At 35.2% G+C, this 22,063-nt stretch overlaps 1 long non-coding RNA gene across 1 annotated transcript in view; it reads right to left on the bottom strand.

Annotated features, from left to right (window-relative positions):
• Nucleotides 1-19,268, bottom strand: part of LOC113119249 (uncharacterized) — a 41,007-nt gene extending 21,739 nt beyond the window's left edge. The window contains exon 1 of the long non-coding RNA XR_003294434.1: nt 19,160-19,268. This is a non-coding gene — a long non-coding RNA (uncharacterized LOC113119249). The remainder of the gene's footprint in view (nt 1-19,159) is intronic.
• Between the last annotated feature and the right edge of the window lie 2,795 nt (nt 19,269-22,063).

Raw genomic sequence — 22,063 nt, 5'->3', positions numbered from 1 at the left:
TCATTGGTTGCTGTTGCCCTTTTTTTCTCTGTGTAAACTCAAACTGAGGCCACAAACTCTCCACAGGAACCTTCTCACAAACTAAGCCTGTAATGATGACTATCTTAACTTTAACTGTGGTGATCCAGACATACTTAACTATACTTAGTCGTGTCGAAAAATTAGGCCTTACTTAATACATGGATGACTGGGGAGTCCATATGTTTTTACACGTGCCTCACTGTAAATAGTGCCTCGTTCGCTTAAAGTCATCAGCCTCACCGCTTGTGGTCTTCCGATTGTAGCTTTTATACAGTACGGTAATGGCTGAATAGACAAATGACAGTGATTATCTGGGGCTAGGCTGGGGCCTTGGCTCCCCACTATATAATTAGACCTTAGCTCAACTTGTTTTTTGACATTCTGCTGGAACTAGATGGTAGACGAGTACACAGCGGCCAAAGAAAACGTCCACTGTCTAATTTAGGGGCAACCTGAGCCGCTAATGTCAGCTTTTATGCTGGGACTTTTCAAGGAACAATTTTTCTTGACGTTTCAAATGTATATGTATTCTCCTCTTTTGTCCTTAAAAATCTGAGCATATGGTGAGGCCGCCCCAGTAACCTCAACCGCAATGGCATGGCTGTCCTAAAGGAAGCTGAAGTCATTCCACCGAGGTAGTTGTGAAAGACTGGATACCCATCTCATTACTCACTCAGGAAAGAAAGAGAACTTAAACATGGCTGTGGAAAGAAATAAGGAAAGAACTGCATAGAGATCTGTTTGCATAGTAAAAGGATATTTGCACAGCTGAATTTGTACACCTGTTGAAACGGAATGTGCGCCTGAATATGCACTTTTCATCAAGCTTTCAGCAGCATAAGTAAAGGCTCTGTAATCCACCTCCCCTCCTATCATCATGCCCCTGGCCCTTCTACTACTGAGTACACTAAGTAGTGTTGACAACGTATGATGAGGCCTTAAATTGCATTAAGATGGTTCTTTAAAGGTTCTTTATATGTAGTAGATGTTCCATTTAGAACCATAGCAAATCTGTCCAAGCTTCTTATTACTGATTTTCTGGAGCTCAGTGATCTACACAGAATGTCAACACTCTCAACAGTTGATTTAATTCCTTAATTTAAATACAAATGTACTTTAAAATTGTAACTGATTTCCAACCAAATATGTTCTTTTCTCTTTTATAGTTTTTTGGTCATATGTAAGTGTGAGCAGCTCTGTTCAGCTGAGGATACTTCTCTCCTCCTCTCCACTAATTAACAGAGACTGTATAATGCATATTGTTAGAATTTATTGTTATTATTATTTAACACTTGAACTCTCTATTTGAATTCTATTTTATCTGCTTGTTTTCTTTTTAATTATTATAAAAATAATAATAATAATAATTGACCCTCTAACACTAGCTCTGTCTATTCTATTTCTTTTTATTCTGTTCATTTATTAAGGAACTTAAATATTACACCTCAAAGAACCATTTACTGGATCATCATTATGAATGTGTAACTTTACAAATTCATGGGTTTAACTGAGACATTTAGGCTGTATTATACATTTAAATCAGTGAAGTCTGAATAGTCCTGAAGCGTAAGCATGTGATTTATCTAGTACACTGTTATGGATAAAATGAACTCAATTATAGTGAAATGACTTCTGTGTAGAACACAATAATTTGTAGGGCATAAATAATATAACAGAAACAAGTATGCAGGATGTGTAAAATATAGCTCCGTATTTTTGCTTCTCCATATTAGATGTTCTTATTTTTCTTTCTCACTCCTTCTGATTAACAATTCATTTGAGGTTTTATCTCCAAAGTTGAGCTGGTTCAAAACTCTTCCTATAGCCAGGAATAATTCCACATAAAAAAGTATCTGAACATGACTGTCACAGTGGCTACGTTTACATGCAACCGAATAATCAGTTTGTAATTCACACTGAAAAGCTTTCATGTAAGAACCTTAATCGATTCGATTGCGCTTGATCAGAATTAATTTTCGGTCGGATTGAAGGGGGTGGTTTATTCCTCTTCTAATGCGATTGAGAGTGCATGTAAACATTCGATCGGATTGAACCACGAAACTGAAAGGACTGCATGTGCAATGACGTATGACGCGGGGAACAAGCAGCTCTTCATTTTAAATAAATTGTTGTATAAATGCATGTCCTGTCATTATAAAACTCTCCTTTTACTTGGCAACTGTGAAGTGGAGCAGGACAACCTTGTTTTGGGTACTCATCTACAGGCAAGTCGTTTTGGACGTGGGTATGGTCTTCTTTTTTCTTTTCTTTTTTTTGCCTGATAAATATGAGCAGCACAGCACAGAGGTTTATATGTATATATGTTTATTATATGCATTTTATCACCAAACATACAGAGGGGTCAATTAATTTGTTTGTTGCTAGCTTTTGACCCATTGCGTCTGGCGTTTTGTCTCCAAACACCTGTTTCTTACAAGGCATTAGTCTTATCCAGGGGGATTTGCTCACTTATCTGACTGATCTAGCACATCTCATCCATCTTTTGTTACAAGAAATTTTCTGGCAAAACACACAGAATGGCCCCTGGTATAGAAAAAGATACAATTGACAAAAGAATGATGCAGTTTAGTTTCGATTGGCTTTTTCAGGTAACTGTGGTGTGACTTCATTTCGAGCATCTAAGAGATTGGTTTGCAGTCGCCACGGTGAGGTAACTTGAGGTCAGGTCTGCTATTTGAATAAAATTGCTTTTAAACTGCAGTGTTATGAAAACATTGAGTTTAGCTGTTTGTTAACAAGTGTTTGGAATTCTTCTAAAACATGTTTTGAAAAGCATTGGCCTTGCGAAATATACCTCCTACCTTGCTCTTAAAGCAAGTCTGCAGTCCAGTCTGTGTTGACCTTCAGTACAGTTAATGGGAATCCTTGGGTAAAAGACTTTTGTGAGCACATTAACAAAAGGCAGGGCCTTGTGTTTTGAGTTTGCCCAATTTAGCTTTGTGTAAATTCAGTTAGCTCGGAGTAATGTAAAGAAGAGCTTCTTGGCCGTTGTGGTCCTTAGAGATACTGCATTTGTGCCATTTAGAGTAATGGTTTCACTTGCTACATAGAAAATAGAAGAATACGCTTTTTAGGTCCCACTTTATGTTAGGTGCCTAAAGTGCTATGTACTTAAATAAAAAAATATATATATGTAAAATTAAATACAATGTACTTACTCTGTTCATATTGTATTGCAAAACCCTTTTGCTGCTTTTGAGGTGGGATATGGGTAAAGTTAGGGACAGGAAGTGTAGGTTAAAGGGTGGGTTAAAGTGTAAGGGTTGGGTCAACAGTGTAACTATGAATGTCAGAAATTATTTATGTCAGTAAATTATGTCAGTAATTACAGAAATAATTACATGCTGGTTTTTAAATATATATATATATATATATATATATATATATATATATATATATATATATATATATATATATATATATATATATATATATATATATATATATGAAATTGCAATGTAAAATCGTACACAATAAGTGCATTTTTTCAAATGATTATTTAAAATGCAAGTACATCATAGTTAAGCACACCTAATATAAATTGTGAAAGCTTTTTAAGAGAAACACAGAAACACGTAATATAGCCACTAAGCGGAAGTCTTCAGCAATAGTCTAAGGTAGTTCAATCTCTGCTGCGACTTCATAGATTTTAAAGTACTTTGGTACTTCAATTAGTCCTTTTCAAAGTGGGTCACTTTCAAACTTTTTTGCATTTAAAAGCCATGTAGAAATGAGCAAACTCCAAACAACATCCCTCAGCTTTCGCGAGCAAGAACAAACACATTCTCAACTTTCATAACACTGGATTACTTTAAAGTATAGCTACTTTCCAAACCCAAAATGAATGGAAACCTTTTAAATAGGAGCAGCCCTTCATGGTAATGTATTTCAATAAAAGGAGAGAAAATAGAAAGCTAATGAACCCTCTAGAAGGTATTGTTCCTCGCTCTACACAGACTAACTTTGGATGTAGGGAACATGATGCTACTGTATACACAAGAGACGTTTCCAAGATATTCTTTCAATATAGACTGTTCGTGTTGTATAATTGGTGGGAAAAGCAACTCACCTCCGGAAGATACTTTTGATCCCCACAGAAAAAGAATGTTATTTGACACCAGAAGAGGTTCTCCTGTATTCAGAATTGCCATATGTCATATTTTAGTTTTGAGATCCAAATATATATGCATTCCTGTACTGGTATAAAAAGGTAATATACAGGGTTTAATATACAGAGTTTAATTTTTCACTTAATTGTTATAACTTTACATATTTTACAGTCACTTATAATTACCTGATAAGGAGAGCTTCTAATTGATTAATAAAATAATAATTATAAAATACGGCAAACTTTACTTTTTAGAATTGTATTCTACTTCCAGGTGTAGAAATCACAATGTTAACATTCAATGATAATGTACTGTGCATGGAAAGCCTGTTGATTATTTTTAGAAGAACCCACATACTACTACACTGAAACTGAAATTTTTAAATGTAAATAATTGTTATGTAAATTACATAATTAGTGCTTTAACAGTTTAATAGCATGTTTAACAAATTATTTGAAAAAAAAAATGTAAATAGATGAAAGTCTTAACAGAGTTTTGGAGGTAAAACTAAGTTTAAAAAAATCAAACTTGATCACATCACAACAACTCAACTGAGAGTCTGAAACGCGAAATGCAAATCCCGTGGAGATTTTTCACATGCCTTCAATTATGCTTCAAATTGGTGAAAGGAAACAGTTGATTAGGGGCATTACTCCAGAATGACTGCAGTTAGAAAACAGCATGTGAACTTTGTGTTTCTACACCAATGACAGCTGACAACTGTGGAGCATGTGAATGTGACTTTGAGTCAGTCCTTCACCATCTCATTTAAAAGGCAAATTAAAAGCACTGATATTATCTGATGTGGTAAATGTCAAAATTCTGGCTGTGACTCGGGAAATTCATTTTTGGAGGACAGGCGACTTAAATATTTCATGAATAAACATTAGCAAATTTGCTATGAGAGAGAGTCTCAATTGCTCATCTTTAAATTGGCTTTCATCCATAACAGACTGAATGGGTATGAACTTTTGAAATAATGTGCTTTGAGGCTTTACGTAATGATGCTCAGATGTGCTCACACAAAAAAATAAGCATATGCTGTCACCAATAATGTGTACAGATTCATTTACAAAATGTAAAAAGGCCCACACAGAATCTGTGCTCTCCAGAAGTGCCACACATTTCCAGAATATTGCAACGCCTGCCATTTATAAAATGTTACAATTCCTTACATGTTTGCCTATAAAATATATTACATAATTTGCATAATAATGTTTTCAACCATTAATAATATTTTCGGCTCTCTTTATCTCATGTTTAAATTCCATTTCGATGCATTCCATGGATTTTTCTCCCCAAATCAGCAGAGAACATGCAAAAGTCTGTAGATTCTATCTGGGTCCAGCAAGGTTACATAATCTATTTAATTCTACAGTTACATAATTATACTTGTAAAAGATCCCAAATGAGGTGATAGAAGTCTGGTCCTGAAGTAAAACGTTTTTAAAATATCAGTTTTACAGCCTTTTCATTCTTCAAGGCTTGTTGCTGCTTATCGTCACTCATATTTGTGGTTTGAGCGCCACAATGAATCAATTAAAAAGGCCTGACAGCTTGATTAATTCATTGATCTGACTATCAAGAGTCTCTGGGCAACGGTGAGAGAAGGTGTGTGTGTGTGTGTGAGAGAGAGAGAGGAAAAAGAGGGTTTGTGTAATGTGGACTGTGGATGTCATGCTGTCCCTATGGGAATGTGCTGTCTTTTGCCCTGTAAGAGAACTCGACGAGAATAGCTAGTTAATGAGTGTCACAATGTTAAAATGTCATCTGTGTGCTATCTGATAATGAGGCCTGTCACATTGTTGGTGCTTGTATCCGGTCTGTGTGTGTGTGTGTGTTGGGGAGGGATATGCTGCAACAAAGGCGACATATGCATGGCACATTGTTTCTTTATTTGATCTCACATGCACCAATGACTTTATAATAACCTGCATCTTTCATTTCTCCACATAAGTGATCTCAGGGTTTTAGGTCCCGTATCACCATATTGCAGAGAGACAGACCATTTTGTTATAGAGAGAGAGAGAGAGAGAGAGAGAGAAGCAGAGAATTCTTTCAAAAACAAAAGGAATAGGAGGATTTTGTTTAAAGGGACAGTACTCAGCAATTTCCTTCTGAAGTCATAAAAGCAAGTACACTGAGGATATTTATCAGTCATGAAACTTCAATGTGCATTCAGTTTTGTTTCCTGTCAGTTATCACTGCTAGCCACATGCTTTCGTCAATCACTACATCCATTTAAGTTGCTTGACCTTTTCAAGAGATAATGCTGCTGAGGACTGAGTTTCAAGGAAAACTGCTCAGGAAATATTCAGGACTGTATCAATTTACCTAAAAGAACACATTTTCTCTGATCTGACATTGGCCTTTTTCTTTGAGCTGAAGAGGTAATGCTAACATAAGATAAAATTATGAAACATACTGTAAGCTAACAAGCTGCTAGTCATCCAAAACACACGGAAACTAGCTAAATACAAGTTTGCTCTACCAGTAGTAAAACACTCACAATAGCATGAGAAATTGTCCAAAAAAATTAATAAAAATAAAAAAAGAAATTAATATTTTAAACAAGGAACAATACTCTAACAGTTACAAAAATAATCTATGTATTAAATAAAAACATTCCATTTATCATGATCCTGAAAAAAAAAAAATTCCACAAAAATTGTTTTATAATTTTTATTAAAAAAAAAAACGTATTATTATAAATTATTATTATTAAGCAACAGCACAACTGAAGAACTGATTCTGAATCACCAAATCAGCATATTAGAAGATTTCAAAAGGAAATCATGTGACGCTGAAGACTGGAGTAATGGCTGCTGAAAATTCAATGCAAGTAGTGTCTGGTTCTTGGGCAGAATAAGCTGCAGCATGGCCTTTTTTTTTTTTTTTTTTTTCTAATTACTGTTTTCGATTTTGAACAGCTTTGTATTTTAGATATGGGAAACCTCTGATTCCAAAAGATGATTAGCAGATGGAAAATAAAAGAAATGGAGTGTCCTTTCAGAGACCCAGAAGACATGAATTGTATTATTTTTTTTAAATCTTTGTATAAGTTAAAAAGGCGTCTCTAAACACATTCTGAATTACAAACAGCACTGGCAGATGCATCAAACAAAGAATAAAAACTACAATGACAGTTGCTGTACTCTTCAGGGATATGTTTACACATTCTATACTTCTAAGACAGGCGATGCATTGCTTTTGAAGACATGCTATTCATTTAGCACAATGACAACTGCAACATTTACAGCCTTGTATTAGATCATTTGAACATGAATTAGAGGGATTTAAAACCTGGAAAAGATTTCTCAAACAATAGGGTTAGTTACGCTTGTACAGACTATCCCAGTGAAGCCAAGACAAACAGACCAACTTGTACTAGTGGTAACCAGCATATCCAAACACCACCATCTTGATCTGCTAGAAGCTTCTTTAACCGGCGTCCACCCACATGCACTCTACTGTTAGATCAAACTTCAAGGAAAGGGCACAATATTCATCGTACCTCGGAGCTCAGGGTACTTCCAGAGTTGAAAAACAATGACAGTTGGGAAGAAGGAAAACAGAACATTTTTAGGTGGGGGGAAATTTAGCATGAATTTGTCTGGCAGCACAACAGCCATTAAACCATTGGCAATCTATTTGCTTACAGTTTGCTTTATTGGGCTTCTGATAAAAGAAGGGGAATACCAGACAGGAAAAATGAACCCATTATAATGAGCAAACGGGTGCTTAAATGTAGTGGGGACATGTTAAACTGAAATATGCCTGTCTCCTTGACAACCCAGCTAAAGGCAAAGAGACTTCTGGTATTCAAGGCAAAAGGGGAATTACTTGCCAGCATTGTTTCACTTGCTGGAGCAGGTCCTATATGGTAGGGCAATGTATCAACAAGGCATCAGATCTTAACTGCAGAAACAACATGTCGGAGTCTCTGTAAACAGCTAAATACAGCTTGACCAAGGAATGCCTGGCTTTTCCCAATAGTTCAGACAGAAAGCCTATTTATATTCCACTACTATTTATCTACTAATATTTTATATTCCAGAACTGTCAAAAATAAAACTAAGAAGTTATAATGTAACATAATAAAGATACTATTTGACATGCCATTCAAAAATAGCTGTCAGTAAGATTTTTTTTTTTTTTTTTTATGAAAGACATTCATTTTGGTTTGGCAAGGATACATTAAATGTATCCAAACTGACAGTAGGCACATCTATGACTATAAATATATATGTATGTGCGCTAATAATGTTATAATATTTAATAACTAAATTTACTGTATTTTTGATCACAAAAAGGCTACAATTACAAATACTGTTACTTATGCCCTTTTCAGAATCTTTTTTCTTCTTCTTCTCAGGTTAAACAGATTTCTTTTTTGAGTGCTTCCTATCTGAAAACACTTTGGTCTTCTCTTTCTCTCTGTTCTCTGTGAGACGGAGGTGTGTGGGCCCAGAACAAGCTGCCTCCTTGTGCACCTCTGTTTGCTTGAAGAGGTGTTTTCTCGCATAGCTGCATTTCACTGGCTGTCTTAGCTAAATCACACCTCCCTCACAGCTCCCTCGATGCTGTGTGTTTGTGTGTGCATGTGTAGCTTTTACGGACCTCATTGGTTTCTCTGAGGGCAACTAATGGACCAAGGTATGCAAAGATTTCCTGTTTTCTGTATCAAACTGCGCAAAGGAAATGTTCTGACTCTGGCTGCTTTGTTGGAAAGTAAGGTCTCACTATGCCAACACAACTTATGTATACACCACACTGAGTTGACAATGTTTTTTGTTGTTTAAACTAAACGCCTCTATATATGCATTGCCATTTTATCATCACACCTTTAAGAAATGACAATTAACATATTTTTGTAATTTTTATGGAGCAAAAAGCATCTGCAGGTATTATATTGACATGAATGCATGCACTTTAAAGTTCAAATTGTGCACCCTAAGCAAAACTCAGTTATCAACGTACTGTAATCACAATTAATCATAATAAGTTAGAAGTGGTTCTTTAATTAGTTTTTCCGTCTAGTTTTATTTATCATTCTTTCTATGCACATAAATTAATAGTTACTTAAAATCATAACTGACAGCTATGTATCATTGCACGACCATATACGGATCAACTTAGCAGGTGAATAGTTTGTTTATTTAGGTTTATTATCAAAAAGCAGGATGAGTTGTTTGGTGGTCTATATTTTTGTTTAACTTCTAATCTGAAGTAATCCTCCACATGACAAAGTTTGAGAACTACGGTGCCAAAGTGCTAAAAATGAAAGCATGAAACAATTTGGCCAACATATATTCTATTTCTCCAAACTAAGTTTGTTTACCTCTAAACAGTTTGTTTATTTCTGCTGTTTGGAGAGAAAGGCTAGTGGCCACCCGTGTCCTGTGGTGCAGTGGTTCTCTGAGCAGATCTCTGGCACAGCGTGGCTTATTAACTGGCAGCAGGTGAGTGGAGGCCAATTAACTTGCTGCCAGCTCACCATCCAGTTCTTCCAAATCACAAAAAGCACAACAGGGGTCTGTTTCAGAGAAATTATTATAGAGGCCACCCAGTTGCTCATCCTCTAAAAGGCCTAAGTGGGTTTATAATACACCAGCACAAAAAAATGTTTGATATTTAAGATTCCTGAAATGTTTCAAATGCTGTCTGGCTTTAGAGCTAAAGCTACCATCAGGAGTTCACTAGCTCTCCTAATAAGCTGGCCATCATGTTATCTATTGTTTGCAGTATTTTAGTTTTTTACTACTGAATTTGAAATGTGTTATAGCAACACACAGACTGTAAATGACATCATGTCTTGTCTGAGCCATCTCTAAAATTGTTGTGTCTGCTGTAACGTTTTCCGTCACGTGTTTGGCAAAGCCACTACAGTTTATAGTGCTTTTTAAGAACCAGAGAGCTGTCCGGTTTGGTGGTTAGAGTCCACATTTTAGCCCTACAATTATGCTGTTTCAAGTTTGTTGTCATCTATGAAAATAAAGTCAAGAAATACTGCTTATCTGGAATGCTAAATAGAACAAAAAAAAGTCTAATTGTGCTGGGAAAGAGACAAAACAGACAGGAAAATGTGTGAAAAATAACAGTAGTTAATGAAGAGCCATGCAGACTCAGACATGTAACCAAATCTCTTCTGCCTTTACACAGAAATTCAGTTTTCTCTTTGTGACAGTTTTAATTCTGAGCGCTGAACCACATAAATAATAATAAATGATAATAAAGTAGTAGTATTATTTATATAAAAAAATATATATTCTATATATGTATATACTAATAATAATAATCATTATTATTATTATTATACAAAAATAATTGTATGTTATTTTTTTTAATTTTTTTTGTAAATTGTAATGAAATGTATGTTGCATTTCAGTGCTATAAAAAGTAAAAGAGGATCACATTTTTTATTTAGGTTTTTTTGCAGTAAATTAAATTTCATGAAAGGTTTTGTTAAAGGCTTTGAAATATATTTCTGTGACCTTGCATGTTTTGAGGGTTCACAACACTTGTGAGAAAGACGGAGAATTGTATGGTTTGATGAGGAGTGTAGTAGTAGAAGCTTTCAATACCGTCTCCAGATGTTAAAGGTCTGTTGCTGGGGTGTGTAGGTGGTCTTTGATGATGCTTCTTTCATACATTTCTTAATCAGATGAGACAGCAATCTCAGTTAGTAACTAGTCACCTGCTGCAGGGCTTTGCGGTCAGTTAGCATACCACGCTGTGATGCAACGTGTTCAGCATGCCTCCAATAGGGAGTCTGTAAAAATTAATAAGGATCTGAGGAAATGTCATAGATCCCTTCAATCATCTAAAGAAGAATATGAGCTGATGCACTTTTTAAAATCACACAAGGGGTTCTCTGTGAGATGAATGCAAATAATTTTGAAGATACTGATCTTTTTCATGTTGATGCTGATAAGGGTACATGGCAGTAACACAGCCCAGTGGTCTTTATCTTTTTCTGAAGTAATGGTTTTAAAGAATTCCTGCATATGGGTATATTTTTTTCCAGATGGGACAGGACTGTATGTATTAAAAACAACATCACCTGTAGATCCATTGGTTCAGTAGGTACATTGGTAAAAGTGTGCTGTGCATGGAATGGTGGTAATATTACAAGTACAAGAATAAGCATAGTTTCTATGTTTTAGCAAGACTTCTGATTTATTAGCCACTATAGGTCAATAAATAACTAAGAATAAAAAACTGCAGTAAATTTTAAAACTATTAGGCTACTGTAAAACTAGTTTGACTAGTTTGTGTTTATGATTATGATAATGGATTAAAATAATATACAGTAATAACAAACAACAGTTTGCAATATCAAGCAGCAAATCGGACTGTTTTGTACAGATAAAATAACTGCAAGCAACTGACAATTATAATTTTATTATGACTATTTTTTATTATTTTTATTTTTTTGCAATTCAGCTGTTATGATTGAATGACATCAATTATGAGACTTCTTCTTTTAATATTTTAATATCCATAATACTAACTTTACCCAATAGACTAGTGACTTTTCCTTGACCATAATTTGATCCCATAATGTTTCCTGTGTTTATGATATTTTCACTTCTCATTTTAATGGCATTTACAGTCCATGACTGGAAAATGAGCTGGTGCTTTATTATTTTGCTTTATTTATCAACTGTTTAGGAATGCTATTATTAACATGCTGTCATCTCTGATTGGAAGACTGACCAGATGTGGTTTTTGATGAAAACATCTTGAACTTCAGGCTATTGTGAATGTACTTTTCCCCAGATGTAAACTCTGGCACTGCTGTCTCTCTGCCTGATTCGATTCTTAATTAATATATGCAGATTTTACAGAGAGGATTGCTAACACAACTGTAATTTTGTTGCTATAAACAGCCGCCACAGGATAGCCTTTAACATTGAAGGCCTGGAGGATTTAACATATTTCAGACACAATTTTTCATCAGTAGCACATCACAGCTTTTAGATACCCAGTGTGCAGAATGGAACAAAATGCTCCCAAAATACACAAATGTTCTGCAAAACAATACCGAGAGGAATCACATGGTCAGATTCATTTCACTGTGACAGATGAAGAAAATGTATTGAGACCACTGTAATGTGGAGCTGGAAAATTCAACATGATTTGGCCAAAAAAAAAAAAAAAAACATGCTGGTATTTTATTGAATACTACAACAGGGAAACAAAAATATATTTTTAAAAAGTGTATTTTCTACAAAAACTATAAAAATATATACATTTATAATTAAATATTTTTATTTTAAATATAATGTGTTAAGTCATATAGTATCTGTTACGAGACATATTTTTAATAGGACACAAGTGACAGCTTATGTCCTCTCTTTTTCCATCATGCCTCGGGCCTTGATTATGAAGAGTCAGCTGATGCTATTTTTGTGGGAGAAAAGTGTCTTGATGGGAAAATAGCGATGTTGAGTTAAATATTACTGGGGGGGGCAAAGAAAGAAAATGAATTTTTAATTGATTACATTCCTCATGGATTAACAGAAGAATTTCAACAGCAACCTCCCTTTTCCATGAAATGTCACAATGCTGGAACAATTACCGAGCCTCACATTCCCAGACTCAAATGAATCTGAAAGCTACTGTATTTCTCGTAAAAATTACCTGAGGCCCATTCCCTCCAAAACACACAGACGCGACAATATAACACTATATTGTTTTTTAATATTGTGATTAGTGTGAAAAGAAATTCAGGATGTTTAAACATGAATGACCCCTCTTTCACACAAAGCTCCAATAAAAGTGGCTTGTGATCACTTTCATTGTTCCGGCAAAATCAAGGTGAGAGATGGAGAGGATGTTTCATAAACAAGAATGAACTGGGTCTCACAAAGGGACATTTCTCATTTCAGAACTAATAAAGTGCCTCTCCACTTTAAAAAGAAAAAAAACTGCACCGGGGCATCCAATATTCCTCTATTCACACAGCTGGAGGCAGGCACAATATATCTCTGATCCTTTCTTCAAAATATTTGTTCATGGGACATGATGTGAACACAAGAATCCAGAGCTACTGTATTCCTACCAGCAGTCTGAACAAGAAGTTACAGGGCAGAAACAGGAAGTTATTGCATAGCCAGACTAAACCTCACAAGCTAAACAATTACAACCGCCCACTTAGACAGGAAAAAATAGTTTGACTGACATAATACCATTAACATGCACTAAGTGCTTCAAATAAAATAAACTTACATGTAAAACTTTGGCAAATGCGTTGATTGTATTATTCTTGACCAATCAGTAGATAAGTCTGTTAATCTTTAAAGGGATAGATCACCCAAAAATGACTATTATTAGCTTTACTCACCCTCACAGAAGAAATTGTGAAGAATGTTTAGAATGTCCCTGTTTTTTAAGATCAATGTTGTTCAGTTGGGAATGGAATGACAGTAAATAAGTTATGAATTTTCTTTGGGTTTAAAAAATAAGTTGCAAGTGTATTTTTGATTGACTAAAAAAAGCCATCTCATATGAGTCATTAACTCAGGAGTCAGACCACACTGGTCACAAAATTGACCTTCGCCGAAGACTATAGAATACTGCTTTAAAGGGACTTTGCCTTCGCTGGGAGATTGATTCAAAGGCAAGCTGACCAATCATAACGCTGAATATGATATTTTCTGGCCGACATACAAACGAGACAGGAGAGTACATTAAATCAGTGGACTTGAAAAATGGTGACTTTCCATGGTTAAAACAAGATACCTTCTGATGTTACCTTTCTACGGTGATCAGTCACAACAGATTAAAGAGCCACAAAATGGCATTTATTGTCTGAATTTCTTTAATTATAAAATTTGAAAGCTGAAACTGGCTAACTTAAGGTGTGGGTCTTTGTGAAAGATAAATTGGTCAATTGTTGATTAACCAAAAAAAAAAAACTGATTCATTTGGGAATTCCAGTATACAGTACATATGTGTTACACTATACATTCAATCCACTGTATTTTAAAATGTTGCATGCATTGTCAGAAATATGTGATTGCACAAATTAGCTTTTTTTTTTAAGGGGGGGCGGGGGTTTCTTTTTTCCCCAATCCTAGTCAGTGGGTCATCTAAGGCCGAGACTATAGAGAACCTAAATATACTTCTAGACTGAACATTAGTGTCTGAAGTTGATACAATTTTGCAATTGAGTGGACAAATGCTGCATTGAGTGCAACATTTTTTATCACTAAGAGGATTCTGAGTGAGAGGATTCTGATGTGCACGTGTTCCACAGATGTCTGTTTAAGTAACGGAGTGTGATGAAATGATTCACTGTGAAATTCACTTCACCTTAGAATAAAGAGATTCTTCTCATTCCATTAATGTCCTAGGTATTGAAAGCAATTTTCTTTTCCTCTTTCTCTCTCTCTCTCTCTCTCTCTCTCTCTCTCTCAGACACACACACACACACACTTGGATTCATCACAGCTATTTAAATTAAAGAAAGTTCAGATAATACTTTGGACTACACTTTTCATTCTCAATGTACTGAAGAACAGCCAGCATCTGCTCTTCTGGTGACTTCTGATGAGGGGCTTATGTATTAAATGACTGACTGTCTTTTAGGCAGAACAGAGGGCCCATTTTGTTAGCTCGCCAAGGCCCTTTAAATATTCATTCATAAACTCATGAAGCCATCAGTACACATCAAACAGTCAGCCCACAGAAAAAGCACTGAGCCCGAGAGAGAAAAAACGTGGGCATACGGTGCAATCAACACCATATACACACAGAAGTATGTCTAAATATTTATGCTCTAAAAATACTACAGACCTTCTCAGTTTGTAAGCTACAATATGTTCAAGAACAAATATTTTTACTTTTTAAAAACTAGAAATGCTACACTAAAACCTGTCAACCAGTGAATTCTAAGATACTTTGCCACATACGGTACAATTTTTAATAGTCTTTGTACATCGAAGTGTCTTGATATATTTTAGGTTTAGCTTATGAATTCTGCATTAATTTACAAAGATGGTGTTGTGTTGCATTAAACTACTGTTATTAAAGGACATTTTTGATAAAAATCAGTTTGTACTATTATTATCAGCAGATTTTTTCCATTAAGGACATAGTTTGATGGGGTACTAAAGTTCAGTGGCCACATTTAAACCACATAAAAATGCAAAGGGCCACAAATTACAATTTGCATCAGACTTTATTTAAGACAATATTTGCAGACTTGCTTGTCCTTAAAACAACACTGAACATTTATATATATAAATACATTTTTTTTTTGAAGAGTAAAAAAAAAAGACTGTTAATAAGGATTGTATTATCTCTGTATAATATTGATCTTTAATCTTTGCACGATTTTTAAAGTGTACCTGAAGTATACTTGCAATAGTTTGACTATAGCACTATCAAATATACTTCAGTTTATGTTTAGTTGGACTTCAGCACTACTGTACTACCACACAATTAAATGCATTAAGCAAGTATAGTAGTTTTTCTGTAGTTGTTCTGAATCTAGGTGACTATATGTACCAATTTAGTATTTAAAAGTACAATTGCAGGGAATTTTTTATTGAGCACATAAATATGTGAATAAATTCTAGAATGTGAATGCTGAACCTAACTGACCACATCTTTGATGCTTAGTCTGAAATTAAAGTCATTTATTTCTTTACATTACATGTGGATAAATGAAAACAAGATTCTGAATAAACTGGAAGATTCTGAATAAACTGGAGAATCTCGATTGTATTTTTAAAAAATATATATATATATATATATATATATATATATATATATATATAAGGGGTGTAACGATACGCGTATTCGTATTGAACCGTTCGGTATGACGCTTTCGGTTCGGTACGCGGTACGCATTACGTATACCGAACGGTTCGTTGGAGTAATTAATTATATTTGAAAAAAAAAAGAGAGAGAGAGAGAGAGAAATATAATGATATGCGTTCAACAAGGTAGCCCAATAACCCAAACAACGTAACAGGCAACGCCCCTGACACTCCCGAAGAAGAAAAAAACACCAACTTATATGTTTATGTTAGGCTACTCAGCAGGCGCTCGCTCACTCAGTACACGCTGAAGGCTCGTTGCAAAATAGCCAATGCGTTGAACAGACTAGAAATGAGAAGATCCTCCAATAACCAACAGGTCTGGTTCACATATCGTGCCTAAAAACGCATGGAAAACGCTAAGCGCGTCTTTCTCCTCCTTTCCAAAGCGCTCGGGCAGAAGCGCTCATGAGGCGTCTGTCTTTGCTAAGCAACAATGACGTGCTCTCTCCATGAGACGCGGAAATTTCAGCGAAGGATAAATGGATTTGCAGCTCTAAAAATCGCTTGCAGTAGCTCTGCTACTAAATTTATTTCAAAATTGCAATCCATATACAACTATGATCAGCTGTTCCTTCATCTTGGCTGAGCTCTCAACGTTGTTACGGGAAAGGATGAAGCTGATTGGTTGGTTCTTGTCACATGACCCGCGGTGCGCTTGCGGCATTCTGAAAAGTTGAGATGTTTTTGCATTTTGCTGTATCTAAAACGTATCGAACCGAACCGAACCGAACCGTGACATCAGTGTATCGTATCGAACCGAACCGTGAATTTTGTGAACCGTTACACCCCTAATATATATATATATATATATATATATATATATATACCCCCACCATGATTCTGAGAAGAAACAAAAAAACAAACATACAGACAACTAAATGAACTAATGTAAAAGTGATACTAAAAGTTTTTGTAAAGATGTTCTCAATGGGAACGCTGATTTAATAGGCTTTAAAGGGTTAGTTCAGCCAAATATTAAAATTATGTCATGAATAACTCACCCTCATGTCGTTCCAAACCTGTAAGACCTCAGTTTATCTTCGGAACACAGTTTAAGAAATTTTTGATTTAGTCCGATAGCTCTCAGTCCCTCCATTGAAAATGTATGTATGGTATACTGTCCATGTCCAGAAAGGTAATAAAAACATCAAAGTAGTCCATGTGACATCCGAGGGTCAGTTAGAATTTGTTGTAGCATCGAAAATACATTTTGGTCCAAAAATAACAAAAAATTACGACTTTATTCAGCATTGTCTTCTCTTCCGGGTCTGTTGTGACAGTCGCACTCATAACAGACCGGAAGAGAAGTCATTAATGACATAATTTTAATATTTGGGTGAACTAACCCTTTAATATATAGCTGTATTCTGTCATTTTTGAACAAGATTACGTGGGTGATTTTTCACAACGTGACAATATATGGTTTATCTGTGTTCATCACATGCTCATCAGTGTATCCTCTGCAGTGAATGGGTGCCGTCAGAATGAGAGTTCAAACAGCTGATAAAAACATCACAATCCACAAGTAATCCACAGGACTCTCAATTAACATCTTGTAAAGAGAAAAGCTGCATGATTGTAATACACGAATCCATAATTAAGATGTTTTTCACTAATTCATGGGTTATGGACTGGTATTTTGGCCAGAAGTGACGGTTTAAAGTTAAAACGCCATGATGATGGGTTTGTTTCTTACAAACACACAGCTTTTACACTTCACAAGATGTTAATTCATGGACTTGAGTTGTTTAATGTACAGTTGTGATGCTTTTATCAGCTTTTTTGACTCTCACTGTGATGGCACCCATTCACAGAACTTCAATTTTTAGGTGAACTATTCCTTTAAATGCTATATTTGACTTGTATACTTGTGTGTTTATGCCTATAGCTGCCTGGGATATTTTTACCAACAGTAAAGGCTCGTAATGCTTTTAATAGAGTTCTGCTGCTGATGTTAGTGATGGTACAGGTAGAGTTATCTAGTGTGAAAACGGGGCTTTAAGGTCAGAGAGGAACTGCTCACAGCCTCTTATTTCACACCTCCAAATTGTTCAAGAACCATGTGAGAGAGTCTGTCAGCTCGGTAACCTGCACAAATCCTTCTCCCACACAAGTGTTACCTGGGCTAAAAGGGAAAACACTCTAATGGGTTAGAGGCAGGGTGTCATTTTTGCATTTAGATTCAGTGATGTGGACGAGCCTGGCAGATCAACAAACCCCTAACACAAACACTGGGCTGTCATGGTGGTCCTGCAGGCTTTCAAAATGTCTGACATCTGATGTGCTGTCTACACTGACGCCCTGTCTGAATGTCTCTCTCTCTTTCCTCCTTTTTCTCCTTCTCCGTCTTTTTGAATGTGGAATGCCCCAGTTAATACACTTTGGCGTGACAGATTTATGCTTTTAATTAGTGAGACATTACAATAAGATTGTCAGGTAGTGATGAAGGAATGAAATGAAGACGGATCTGTGTGATTAAAATGCAGACAGCGCTGTGGAGGATGAAAAGAGGGCTCACAGAGAGGATCTTGTCTCACTGTGCTTTAAAAATAAACTGTAGCACAAAATAGTTCCCAACATTGCAAAAAGGAACCAGCGCTATAGTGTCACTTAATCATCTTCTTGCTTTTATTTCCACCATATACAGTAACATACAGACGCCACACAAACTTTGTTTTGTAGATCATTTCACCCTTAGGTGTGTTGTCTACTTTTGGTTCATAAACTTTAAGAAAAGTAACTTATTTAGATTAAACTAGTTGCCCAACAGTGATGCTGAGAACTGCTGAGCTGAAACAAAGGTGCAAAGTGGCTGTTTGTCAGGGTATAGAGATATTCTGATGCAAGTCTACAGGAGGTTAAAGCATGCTTATCCACAAGCTAAACACATGACACTGTAGTTTTACAATATACCACCAGGCAGATTCCCCACAGCTTGGATGAGCATTGCCAAGCATCAGTTTCTCTCTTTTCCCCCCACCTTTTCTCTATCTTTATCTCTCCCATGGGTGGACTGAATAAATTTCCACCTGTCTTTGCTGCCCTGACCCTTTGCTGAACCATCTACTTTTCAGAGCAGTTTAAATTGTGAAGGCAAACACTACACCGCTCTCCCTGCTCAAGCAGCAGACTCTGCAGCAGCAGGCTGCCATCTGTAATATTAATGTCACTTACCTCTGCATAGCAATACGTGACAGGAGGAGAGTGAGAGGAAATCATTACTGCATCTCTTATGAAACATGAAGACACTGACATTAAAACCTTCAATACCTCTCTTGGCTGGTTTGTTTTATTTGTTCTGAATGTTTGTTTCAGTGTAATATGTTTTAGCTAGTCCAAATAAGCAATTAGCAGGGATTATGTAATGCTTTTGGTGCAATCAGCCAATCAGCGTTGTCATGACATCTTCAGCTCCCAGATAATGAGTCACATGACATTTACAGCTTAAGTGATTGGATCAGAAACTTCAAACCGAACATCCATTAGTAAAGATTTTAAATGGCATAGCTTTCGAAGTGTACTGTGTTCAGCTGTCATTGAGATAAATGCTAATACTAACAAGTTTTCTTCAGGAAATATAGACCTCCTCGGCGAACTCAGAAAAGAAAACTGCTTGCTTCTCAACCAGAGGGCCAGGGCCTATTAACAATAAAACAAAATATGCTTTAATAGGGTAAAAAAAAAAAGCTAAATAACAAGTCATAAACTGACATCATATTTAATATTTTATTCTATGTATTTGTAAACATTTCTTGAAAGAATTTTAAAAGCTTGATTTCTAAGACTGTTAAAGTCATGGAAATTAATTACATTTATTATTTTTTTTTTATCCAAAGCGACTTAAAATTGCTATATATATGTCAGAGGTTGCACACCTCTGGAGCAACTAGGGGTTAAGTGTCTTGCTGAGGGACTATATAAAATATAGTGAAAAAAATACACACACACACACACACACACACACACACACATATATATATATATATATATATATATATATATTCTATAACTCTAAAGCTGTAAAATGTTTTATCAGGTACAAATTGCTGAGAAATTGTATACAGTATATAACTGTAAAAATCCCCCATAAACTAATGTGAAATTACATTCTTCAAAGCTCTGAAATTATGAAATTGTATTATTTTTCTATCAATCAATTTATGTGATTATTTTAAAAGTATATATGTACATTAAAAATAAATCTTGAAAACAGGCAACTTTGCAATTACAATAAATATTTTTTTCTTGGACAGTGTTGCTCTGGAATCAAAATGTTTGAGAACCAGTAATTGAATGGTCATTCCAGAGAATTTTACCCAAAATATGCATCAAAATTGTGAAAAGTCAGATTTCATTTGGCCTACCCATGTGAAAATACACTTCTTTCAGTTCACTTAGTATAGTTAAAATATAAGATAAATATATAATGAATATATACAAAATGTATTTATAATGTATTGCCCGTACATTTGTAAAAATTTAATAATTCATTTTAAGTGTATTGTAATGATGTTAACAATCCCTTTATATGATACTTAACTATGTTTATGGTGTCTTTAAATAATACAATCAAGTACACTATTACTTTGTCTTTTATAGCACTTTTTTCCACATTAAAAATATAGCACTTCAAGTACTTTATGCTAAAAGCATACGTTCTGTTAAATTGTGAATTTTGGTATAAATCTTAACACATAAATTAATAATCCAATCATGTGCTATTAGTGTGGGAAGTAATATATTTAATAATATTAAATCTGTAGAAAATGGCACATTTAAATGATATATTTTCATTTTTATTTTGCACTAAATGTCGCACATCTGTAAAGGAAAATGTAAATTTAAATACAGAAATACATTGCCATTTTACATATAGCATTGCCATTTCGCATATTACATTTCAAACTGAATTTTGCTACACATATGCTTCAATACATACATAAATAAAATCAATTTAATTTAAACTTAGGATAACTATATAAAAGTGTCTGAACAATGAACTGTTTTTAATCCATTCAAAGCGCACGTGTAAGAAATACACTAATAAATGTATATTTTTGGCGTATATTATTTCAATGCACTAAGAGTCCATTTAAAGAGCCACACAGATGGGAAATCAAAAATTACCTGTATTACAGTGTATGATGTAGCTGTCCATCTGTGTAAACAATGTGCAAATAATTAAACCAAAAAGTACACGATTTATAAAGTTATTGGCTTCTAGAGTAAGGAGTCGACTCTGAATCAGTGAAACGAGTCGTTATAGATTTCAAATCTTTTGCCCATCTCTATGTACGTCACTAGGAACACTTTGCATAATAATCTCCGCCTACCGTGTTTCAAAGCGTTAGGCCATAAAAGAGGGTTCATTACCAACTTTATTTGGACCAACAAGCATCTCCGAATCACAACCTGTAAATATGATTATGAAGTTATGTGTTAGTTTTCTCCCGAGCATCTTATCAGTATGTGTGCTGTCTGCAGCCTTTGTCTGCGCTGATCTTCATTTACAAACACTTCATTAAAATGAAGTGTAACTCCGTGAATACTCAACGAAGATACATGAGAGAGATATCTATAAAAAGCTTGACATGTCTACTTTAAATCTAAACAAGTGCTGCCGAAAATATTCTGTGATAAAGTAATCCATATGAAAACAACGCGATGTCCGTTTTTCACGTCTCCCCTCATTATATCTAATGTGACCACGCCCCCGCGCTGAACGCGCTATTCAGATTCAAACTGAAGCGCGCGGCTTGAATACACCCACACAGAAGAAAAAGCAGCGAGACTGTTCAAGTTTTTTATTTTACTGTTTGCTTCGCGATGAGAGGAATAAGACATAATTCACCCCAAACAGATGCTAACGCATTGCTTACCATGAAGTTGTGTGCGGAACAACCAATCAAAACTGACTATATCAGTCGACCAATCAGAACACAGTATTCTACCGAAAGGTGGGGTCTAAGGAAACTGAATCTTTTGAACAGCTTCGCGCGAACCGTTTGGGGATCTCTGAGAATTGAGGTAATTTTAAAATGATATTTTGACAAAATGACAATGTTTTTTAACCTTGGA

The sequence above is a fragment of the Carassius auratus genome, chromosome 19 (assembly GCF_003368295.1).
Source record: "Carassius auratus strain Wakin chromosome 19, ASM336829v1, whole genome shotgun sequence".
NCBI lineage: Eukaryota > Metazoa > Chordata > Actinopteri > Cypriniformes > Cyprinidae > Carassius > Carassius auratus.
This window is presented reverse-complemented; position numbering and strand designations above follow the sequence as displayed.